Source organism: Pygoscelis adeliae, unplaced genomic scaffold, assembly GCF_000699105.1.
Source record: "Pygoscelis adeliae isolate BGI_AS28 unplaced genomic scaffold, ASM69910v1 Scaffold268, whole genome shotgun sequence".
Taxonomy (NCBI): domain Eukaryota; kingdom Metazoa; phylum Chordata; class Aves; order Sphenisciformes; family Spheniscidae; genus Pygoscelis; species Pygoscelis adeliae.
Genome location: NW_008825262.1, coordinates 284,022 through 294,817, shown reverse-complemented (window position 1 = coordinate 294,817; position 10,796 = coordinate 284,022).

Here is a 10,796-nt window from a genome sequence, read left to right as displayed (position 1 = left end):
CAAAAAGGCAGTTTAAGATGCTTCTGGAAAGCATATCTATTGAGGACTCTGGCGTGGTGCTAACAGAACAGCAGCTAGAGTACTGCTGGCGGAAGCCTGTCAAATTTAACGAATAGTCTCTTCACAAATAAACAGATGCACGTAGACACAAATCTATATGAAAAGCTTGTAGAACTTAGGCTAGACAAGGACTTTGGCCATAAATACAATATTTCTTTTTTTTGCCTTGGTTTTGAACACAGGCAACAAAAGAATATATTACGTTTATATGAAGAAGCACAGGCCAGTCGTGTTTGACTTTAAAAGGGCTCTTCAATTTGCTTTCTTGACACCTGTGGGTGTCTATTCTGTATGTAATCTTGTCCCTTCAGAACAGTGGCTGACAAATTATATATTATCTCCTTTTCAAAATAGCAGCTGAATCATCTTCCCACTTCAGAAGAAGGAAATTCTTTTGCACCTGTTTTTTCTCCCCTCACAGTGAAAAGCATACAATTGACAATCTCACTGGCTTTTTTTTTAAGCTCCTACCATGAAGTTACACCCTGCCTAGACAAATGTGTAACGAATACTGTGTGTAGGGTTCAAGGCCAAATAAGCACTACGCTCTAAACCTGACAAATACCAAGCATTGTCTTAAGGAAAAAAAGTTATTGAATCGTTGTGTTTACAGAGGCAGGATGTCGGAGGGGAACAGCAGGTGTAATGTGTCACCAGAAAATTACAGGAGAGTCAAAATCATCTTAAAAGCCAAAAAGCTAAAGCTCTATCTTGGTTTTGACTGACAAGTGGGGTTTTGCTTAATGGAACCTTTCACATACCAGTTGCTGTTGTCCCCAGAAGAAAATGGTGATCGGGTAAGAGAGTTGCTTCTAACTGCCTTCTGCAAGAGGTGTTTGAGAACTGATTTGTCCTCCTCAAAAAGAATTACTATTGCAGAACTTTTACGAGCGCACCAGGTTACCAGCAGGAACTACTGCCATTTGGGGATGGGAAGCAGACCTGAGCAATCAAGCAGTTACAGAAGGGGCATTGAGCTTGTACAAGCTGTAGTCCCATTTGAAGAACAAAGAACCTGCCAGTAGGTCCTAGCTGGGAGTCACCGTGAGTTTATGGATCGCTTTTGTAGCATCTTTAAACTTGTAAAACAGTTGCACCAGATTTTATAGTTCAGGAATATGTCTTGACCGGTATTCAGGTAGTATAACTCATGACAATCTGTAGGAAGAGACCCATGCCTTCTCAAGGGTAAGTGGTCTGCAGAGACTATGAGTGTACTAACTACTGTTTCTAGTAGAATTATTCCTTTAGTTATAATTGTAAAGTTTCATGCTGTTTAGTTTTAACAGTACCAGGTCTGGTATCCATGCTGATGTATCGTGCTACTTTCTGTCTGTCAAGCAATGTGAATTGCGGATCACAAACTTTGATCACAGTACCTAGGATGCAAAATAGCATATCTGTTCTAGTCCAGGTAACACAGTAATACAGATTTGGCCTTGCTATCGGCTGTGTGAAGACGAGACCAGGCAATGGTTACACTGTCAGCCAGAGGAAGAAGCAGAACACAACTTGGAGATGTGGAACTTCTGGAAACGGAGCCTTCTTGAAAGTGTTTAATGTGTTAGCTAACGTGACAAATTACTGTGTGCTGGTTTTGGGTAGAGGCACTGACTAAAATTAGGGCCCTGCGTGTCAGATGCTGTACAAATGCCAGTCAGGATAATCTTCTTTCCCAGACAACTTGCAGAGTGGGAAAAAGATGAAGTGACCTGACCTTGGTTACCACATTCAGGTGAGTGACATGGCTAGGACTGGAAATTATATCTGTCAGCACCTAATCTGTTGTATTATCTACTAGACTACACTTTCAGTTTGCTGAAGGATGGATAATGGTTTATTGTTACTTCCCTCAAGAGCAATCACCTCGTCCTCGGTGTCTTTTGCAGTGCTTTTCTGAGCTGTCATTATGCTATGTATCTGACTTTTGCTCTTTTTTTTGACATATGAGTTCCACTGCACTCGCAACAGTCATGGCTATGTAATAATGTTCTCTCATCTCCTTAACCTGCATTGCTCTAAATTTCCTGTCTCCAAGAGTTTCGCTTGCTATTTGTCTGTGTGCAGGTGCCTGGCACTAAAAAGATGCCTGATGTATACTGCTTACTATCTTCAGGTGAATATTTGCAAGGACACTAGGGCCTTACAGTTAAAGGTAAAAAGAGCGTAACTGCAACTTTGCCTAAGAAGCCTCTGGTCTCTTCTCTGGTTACTATGAAAGTTTAAACTGTGTGCTTGTTAAGCATTTGTCGTGCTTGTTCTTTCACTATAGTTCTCATTCCTGTCTCACCAAAATGTTAGTTCAGGCTGCTCTGAGCCAGATGGGGTTAGTTGCTGTATTGTAATCTGCTTCTTTTCAGTGTGTGTTGGCTTTTCTCCGCGTCTCTTGCATTAAGAACACACGTTGCCAATGCCTGTAGGCCTAGGGAAGAAAGGATCCAGCAGGCTTGATAGACAGAAGCAGCACCACCAGCAGCCTTCCTCTGTGGCCTAACCCTACCTGGAGGGTCACGGGGAGAGAATGTCCATCTTATTTGGGTTCACAGAGCCAAACACCTACATAAATGTATTGCTTTAGTGAAGTGTCTCCATCTGGGATCCAGACTGATCCCTGTGTATATTTGTCTCAGCACAAACTGGCAAAACCTTCTGACCCTTACTGGGTAGAACTAGAATTACAGAATTATAGAATAGTTCAGTTGGAAGGGACCTACAATGATCGTCTAGTCCAACTGCCTGACCGCTTCAGGGCTAACCAAAAGTTAAAGCGTGTTATTAAGGGCATTGTCCAAATGCCTCTTAAACACTGACAGGCTTGGGGCTTCAATCACCTCTCTAGGAAGCCTGTTCCAAGGTTTGACCACCCTCCCGGTAAAGAAATGCTTCCCATTGTCCAGTCTGAACCTCCCCTGACGCAGCTTTGAGCCATTCCCGCACGTCCTGTTGCAGGATCCCAGGGAGAAGAGATCAGCACCTCCCTCTCCCCTTCCCCTCCTCGGGAAGCTGTAGAGAGCGATGAGGTCGCCCCTCAGCCTCCTTTTCTCCAACCTAGACAAGCCCAAAGCCCTCAGCCGCTCCCCATAGGACATGCCTTCCAGCCCTTCCACCAGCTTTGTTGCCCTCCTCTGGACGCATTCAAGGACCTTCACATCCTTTTAAAATGGTGGGGCCCAGAACTGCAGACAGTACTCAAGGTAGCATTTTAACTCTTTCTTCAGAGATAAAGAGCTGCCTTGCATAGGCAACCTCTCATTTACAGTCACATTTTCCATCTTTGCCACGCATGTGAACACACTCTCTCCTTTTGTTAAATATCTATTGATTCCAATTGGTGCAGGCTTTTTTTTTTTTTTTTTTTTTGGAACAGATTATTGGTTGCTGCCTGGCCTAGGCTCTTATAAAGTAACCCAATACTCTGCCCTTCCAGAACAAACATAGCAAATGCCCATTGCTAAGAGGCAGGAGTGACTCCTTAGCGAGCTGCTCCCTGTCTGAATATATTGTTATTGAGGTAACTCGGGAGCTGTTTCACAAGATGCAGGAAAAATTCCTCATCTTTATTCTGATTGCAGCTGGACTGTTGGATTTATCTGGTGAGTGATGTGTTTTGTTCTAATCTCAATTGCTGTCTTTCTGCCTGCTTTTCCTCTATTATCAGTGAGCAGAAAAACTATGCTAAATATTGTGCCATCAGTCTCAGGTGTGTGACAACAATGAGATGAAGGAGCGACTTCTCTCTGTGCAGCTGTACTGTAAGGCTCAAGATTTGGTTTAAATGGTTTCTGTTGCGGGAGTATTAGTAGCTCCAAATCAGGACACAGCTGTGCTACTTACCCAAGCTAAGAGACAGTCCATTCCCCAAAGAACATATTGTCTCCTTCAGGTCGGGGAAAGCAAAGGAAAAATAGTCACTTTTCACAGAGTAGGTCCATAGCAGAACTGAGGATCAAACTCGTGTCTGCTGAAGCCTTGTTCAGAATATACATTTCCAGGCACCACTGTTTATTACATTAAGCACGGGCTCCCCTCTTCACCATGCAGTAACACATTGTTCTGCATTTTCTTTGGGAACAGCAGTCCTGCCAAGTATTTCTGACAGCATGAAATCAATGATGAGTTTGTAATGCTGTCATGCCTCAAACGAGTTCTTAGGGCTGCTGTCACTCATTGCAGGGAACAGGGAACCTCTCAGTCTTTGCTTTCTACCTCTTACGGTGTGCCTGTGAGCATACCCTGCAAGTGTACAAAAAATGAACTTGGCTAATGAAACAGTCTTGTGTCTTCAGGCAGACTGTTCTCTTCAGTAAAGATAAACTTGGGGGGGTGGTGTCAAAGAATTTTCCACCTGACTAGTAATTCTATTCTTTTTGTGGGTTTTGTTTGTTACGTTTTTTCTAAATTACCTTGTCTCCCTGCAAGGTGTATTTGTGGATATTTACACCACTTTCTTTATACAAGACCTTTATTCAGTAAGTGCTTGACTTTATAGACAGATTGCTTGCGTTGCTTTGAGTTGGGGCTAAACCATGGGAGTTTCATTTGTTTACACAAAACCACAATTCAAAATATTTTACAGATTTAACATACCAGTCTTCATCATCTGTTAACATCCATTTCTTTTTTAGCAATGTATCAGCTTTTTGGGTTCCCTTATATCAGCTTACCCTGCTTGCTCTTGACTGAAAGCCAGGACATTCTCCAAATGACCACGGAGAAGTTGTGATCTCCCCTTAAGGCACTACGCTTGGATGCCAACCTCAGGGATTTAATCTGAAGTGAAACTGCTAAACCTCTGCTTTGCCTTTGTTAAAAAACCACAATTTCAATGCATAACACAAGTGCATAATCACTTTTTAGCTTCTAGATACATGTGTTTGCTGGCAGGTGCCTACGGGAAAATGCTTAAAGTTTTTGGAGAAGAAAGTACATTAATACTCTTTGGAAAGTGTACTTGGGAATGTCAACCTTCTGAATGTGAAGACAGAAAAAAGTAAAATGTGTGGATAAAACAATAACCTTTTAAACTGTAGGTCTGCCTATTTAAATGACAAAGTGTCTGCTTTTGATTTGAGAAGTTATAAGTAGCGAAGTTACTATGTTCTGTCTGCTCTGTGTCACTTCCACAAAACAAACCAGCTTTGTCCTGCCTGGTCACCCAGTATGAATCAGGAAACTCATCATAGGACTGGGATACTGGGGGAGGAAGAGTGGTTAAGGAGAGCCAGGTGAGTGAGCTCATTCATGTATATATTAATCTTGCTTTGCTATTAAAGAGCTACCAGCCTCTCCTCGGGCAGCCTGAGGGTTTCATTCTCCCTGCATCTTTGGCTGTCTATATCCCTGGACAATTAAGATAAAGGGTTCCTCTCTGGCTGGTTAATGCCTTGCATCAGTATGGCAGGAGTATGAAGTGTCATCCTTCATATGACACTGAACATAAACAGCAGAGGATCAGATTTACAGCAGCTCGCTGTAAGAATGGCAGTGCTAGAGCTGCCCATCCTTCCTCCTGTATGGGTCTGAATGGCACCAGTGGCCGCTTAACTTTCTGCTTCCTGCTCAGCCTGTTGTAAAGTGCTACTGCAAGCTGTTAAAAGTTCATGTATAGCTGAATAGGCAAAAGGCTTGTTTTCTCTTCATTAGGTGCCTCCAGGAATGAACATCATGTCAGTGAAGTATTAGGCCTGAGCTTTCCTGGAGAAGCCCAACCAAGAGCTGAGAGCAGCCCAGTGCCCAGTGAAGCGTTCTCCATTACAGAAGACAACTCAGATGAGGTGACCTTTAATTTTCAGGGTCCAGCAGTTGATCCTACCGATGAAACGACAGCTGACTTCGTTCCTGGCCATACAGAGACAGCTGCAAAAAGAACAGCCGTGCTGCCTAAGGAGTTGGTTAGAAACTTGGAGGTGCATGAGCAACTGTACACGGAAGCAGCAGCTTTAAAACTCCAGGATGGACACACATTTCCTAGCAAGCTCTTGAGTAGCATAAGCATGCCTGGCTCCACACAAGGATCAGAGGCTACCACACATCTGGAACAGCCAGACAGGTCACTGCAAGGAAAACCAGAAAATATTACTGAGGCTGGTTTCAGTCCTACCAGCTCTAGTGCTAGGCTGCCCCAGCCGTTTCTCAATGGAGGCGCACATCAAGACTCTCCCGAGTTTACAGCTGTCTTTTCCATTCCTGTCATCAAGCAGATGGAGGTGCCAAGTCCTAAAATGTCTCTTCTGACTTCAACGGTAAATTTTCATCCTCCAAGAAAAGAAATGGCAGCATCTCCATTTCCCAGCTCCGTTAAGATTGCTCTTGAAAGTGCAAGGGTGGATTGGTTACCAACGCCTCCCACTAGCAAAAGGCCAAAAGACACAAATCCGCAAGTCCAGCCTGACAGTAAAGCTGGTGTGACACCTGCATACCTGAAGAAGACTCAGAGTATGGATGCTAAAGTTACAACTTCTGCATTCCTACAAAAGCCAGCTTCAGGGGACCTTGATGCAGCCTATTCCAGAATGACACAGACAAGTGCTATTCAGTTTTCCCCTATTTTATCTCTGAAGCGAGAAACAACAGGCAGTAAAGCCAGAAACTCAACAACAGCTGTGATAAATGGTTCTGGACACCCAACCCAGTTGCCTGCTCTTCAGACACTCCCACAAGGCAATGTACATTCTTCTTCATTAATGATGCATCTGGAAGCTCTAGTTCATGACGACTTAATTCCATCTCCATTTCAAGGGCCCATTAGCACAACTGATAGACAACGGCCCCTCTCTTTTTCCCGGACTCTCAACTGTACTAAACAACATGTTTCCCAAGAAACCAACAGGAGCTCTCAAGAAATCACCGGTCTAGTTTTGCAAAGAGATACTGATCATCAGAAAATGACAAGTAAATCTGAAAAATCCAGATCTCCTGAGAGCCCACAGGCTTCTGCTAACTCATCCTCATTAAGCCAATCATGGATTTCCACATTAAAACTTTCCCAAACTACTAAAGAGCTAAAAGGAGTAACATCTGCACTCTTTCTGGGTACGTCTACCTTTGAGAACGCAGCCCTTCAACCTGTAAGCACTTTTGAGTCTGTTCATGCAGGGCTTCAGCCACCAGGTACTTCTTTTCCTACTTATGTTGGATTGCAGCTAATGGGCATCCCCACCTCTGCTGAGAAAGGACTTCACATAACAACTTCATCCGTGTCTACTCGTGCTGGGTCTCAGGTTCAAGGCGTTTCTGCCCATCCTGTATCTCAGGAAGCCTTCCCTATGATGCTGCAGATGAGCACGGTGGAAGACTCCAGGAGAAAGAAAAGTCTCCCACAACAGATAGGCAAAACTGGTTCTCCTTCCCTGACGCCACAGGTCAGCCCAGTCCCCAGCCCCTCTGAACTGCAGGACAAAGGGAACCAGAAAGTTCCTCTTCACAGCTTTGCCCCTTCAGCCTCCCAGATCCAGCAAGCTGGCAGCCTGGCAGCTTTTGCTTCAAAACTGCCCTCACTCCATGCACAGGGAAACCAGTCCAGCTCAACAACAGCACATCCTGAACCGGTGGTGCCCAGTGTTTTGGATGAGATCCCAGCATATCTGGCACAAGCACTAGGGCAGCAGTTCAGCATGTCACATGATGCAGCTACCAAAAACCTCAGTGCTTTTAGAGGTGATAAACTTACAATGCTACCATCATCCCCATACTTGTCCTTTCTCCTTAAAAGTACTAATGGCCTGATATGCCTGCAGCCCATGCGAGGTTCCCCTCTACCTACAAAATTCCCAAATACCAGCGTTGGGGGTCTGGTTTCCATTCAGCAAATCCTGGCAGCGTCAAATTCTTCAGCACTGGACCTTGCAAACTTGCAAAATCAAAGTCCTCCTAGCTTAATTCTGGTTAAGCCTGTATTTATCCTTTTGCCCACTGACAGACCAGAGTTACAGATGGTGCCCTCACCTGAGGGTGAAGATGACTACAGAACTGCCCTCTTGTTCACAAACAAGCAACATGTGAATTTGGGTACCTCTGAAAGCAGCCATGATATCCCAATGAAAACTAGTTCCTCTTATCCCACTAGTAAGTCTTTGAGGCCTGGAACTACTCTCTCCGCTGCGTCTAACCAACAAGCAGAGAAAACAAAAGTAACTTCTCAGCCAGTGCTAACTCATCCTAATTATACAGCCATCACTAGTTTATTTCAAGCTGTTACCTCAGCATCAAATCAGTTGCTGGACCCACAGACGAGGATTAGCACTACAGCGCAGGCCATGCATCTGCACAGGCTGCCTAAAGAGACGCAGGTACCTGCTCCCAGTTCCCAAGAGGTCAAGGGGACTGATTTGCTTTTACTGAAGGGTATGTTAGCAGAGCCTTTCGCCTCCACTGCGCCACCATTAGCGGTGTCTGCACAGCACAGCCCCCGTATTTCCCCCGAAGTAGTTCTCACTGCTGAAAAGCCACATTCTTCTTCTGTAATTCCTTTACGGTCAGCAAAGGGACTCCCTGATTTTCAAATGCCTGCCCAACCTCTGTTTACTGTCACAGGGGCTGTAGATCAGGTTCAGCACAGTGAGAAACTAATGCTGCAAACTACCAGGCATCGCCAAGGCTTAGTGACCATGCCTTCCTCTGTCCATGCACAATGCCCAGAGTGTTTGACCTTGCGCTCAGCTAGAACCATAAAATACCCATTGAAGATGTTCACAAGCATCATGCCTTTGCAGTCCACATCGCAAAGTCTCCTAAGTACTGAGTCACTTCAAAGGCTGCCATCGCAAGTTCAGTTTGTACCCAGCTCACCGTCAGCCTTCTCAGTTCTTCCAGCTGGAAATGATCGCAAAGATTCAGCAGCGGGCAGCACGGCCTCTTCAGGAGGAGTCACTGTGTGTGCTAAAACAGCACAAACCCGCACCGCTTCTATAAAACCTGATCTAACTAAACATTTGGAATTTACTCCCATTGTGCCTAAGCCCTTTATAATGACAGAGACACCAACAATAGCACCAGCGCATACGCCGTTTTCAACAAAGGTCCAAATGAAAACAACAGTTTCTGGGAAAATTCTGGCTACAGTCACCCATCCAAGGATGTACACCAACTCTCCTGCAAGCCCACCTTCACCTGCGTCTACACATGTTCCCCTGCTATCAGCCATGAAACGTGACCAAATCCATCGAGCCCCTACTGAACTTTTCTCACAGGCCAGCATGGGGGAAAATACAAAGCCAACTAAAATCAGCACAAGTGCAAGAAAAATAGGAACTGGTAAATTCTTGGGAACAAGCGTGTCTCTGTCAGCCATGTTTAACACAAGGACACAGCAACCCCCCATAGCAGTTCTGGGGAATAAGGTTGTTTTAACTCCGGTAAAACCATCCGTGTCTGCTCTTGAGAGACAGTCTAAGTTGACACAGACCACATCACAGTCTCCATTAGCAATGACTTCTCTCTCTGCAGCTAAGAATGATTATATCGCTACTTCACTTACAAACAAAAAAGTGTTTCTCCTGCCAACATCGACTATCCAATCTGATCCAAACATGGTGCTGCCTACAAGTGCCAGCGTGAACAAATCAACTGTGGTCTCTACATCAGTGGGGAAGAGTGAGGACATGTTAGTGAAAGGACATGCAGCCACCGCTAGCCAGCTGCCCACTCAGGCACCCGTGTCTTCACCACATCAGGCATTGGCAAGACGCCCTTTGAAGAAGGTATCACTGGAAGATAACATTGAACATGAGACTGGTCATTCCAGCCCTGACACTGTTATGCATGCCACTGGGCCATCTACAACAAAAGCGTTTTCTGTCTCCACTAATAGGCTTGTAAATAAGGTTACTGATCAGTCAGCTGTCTTCAATAAAGTAGCTGTCAATGATGGTAAGATGCTTCTAGCCCGAGACCTAATCCAGTTCCTTCCAACCCCAGAAAGCCCCTCGTATTCTTCTCGGAGTCTGGGAGGGCTTACACCACAGGGGAATTCTGTGCTGGGTGTTGCAAACACTGGACAATCTGGGAGGCTGTTCTTGAACACAGAGGCAGAGGAGATGGTTAGAACAAACAGAGTAACAGAAGAAGCAGCTGAAGGCTTAGTAACTGTTCTAACACGGCTGGATTTGGAGCCCAGTGCACTGCTGAGTGAATCACATCAGAGGAGGGTTTTGCAGTCAGATGCTGCCATTCTGAATGGGTAATTATCTCAGTGTAGTTGCTGTTACGTATTTATACTGTGTGATTTAAGGAGGGGGGGTTAATATCCAAATTGCTCCATGGGCTCAGTAACATGGGTATGCTGTATTGTGGTTTTAAAACACTTGGTTCGTTCAGCAATGACATCACGTTAAAAAAAAAAGGGGTCTTTTCACATCCTGTGAAATTAATACTGTCCTTCAGACCTAGTTTTCTTTTTCACAATAGCCTTTGACTCTCTGCCTCTCCTCCCAAAAACAATCTACATGCAATTTTGCAAGTGGGAACATTTGATATTGCTCAAGTGATCAAATGCGCTAGCAAAGAAGGTAGGTATTCCCACACAGTAAAACACTTCCAAGTTCCCCTCAGTTCAAACGATTTGACTGCACAGAGAGGCAGGAGGTGGTTCTGATCGTGGGAGGCTCTGTCATGCCAGGGTCTGCACGTTGTTCATTTGTTTCAACTTACTGTTTGGTTGCACTGAGGAAACTCACCCTAATGCTGTTCTATTCCTAACAGGCTGTGGAGCCTAGCTGGGTCTAAGCTTTTTTCCCTTC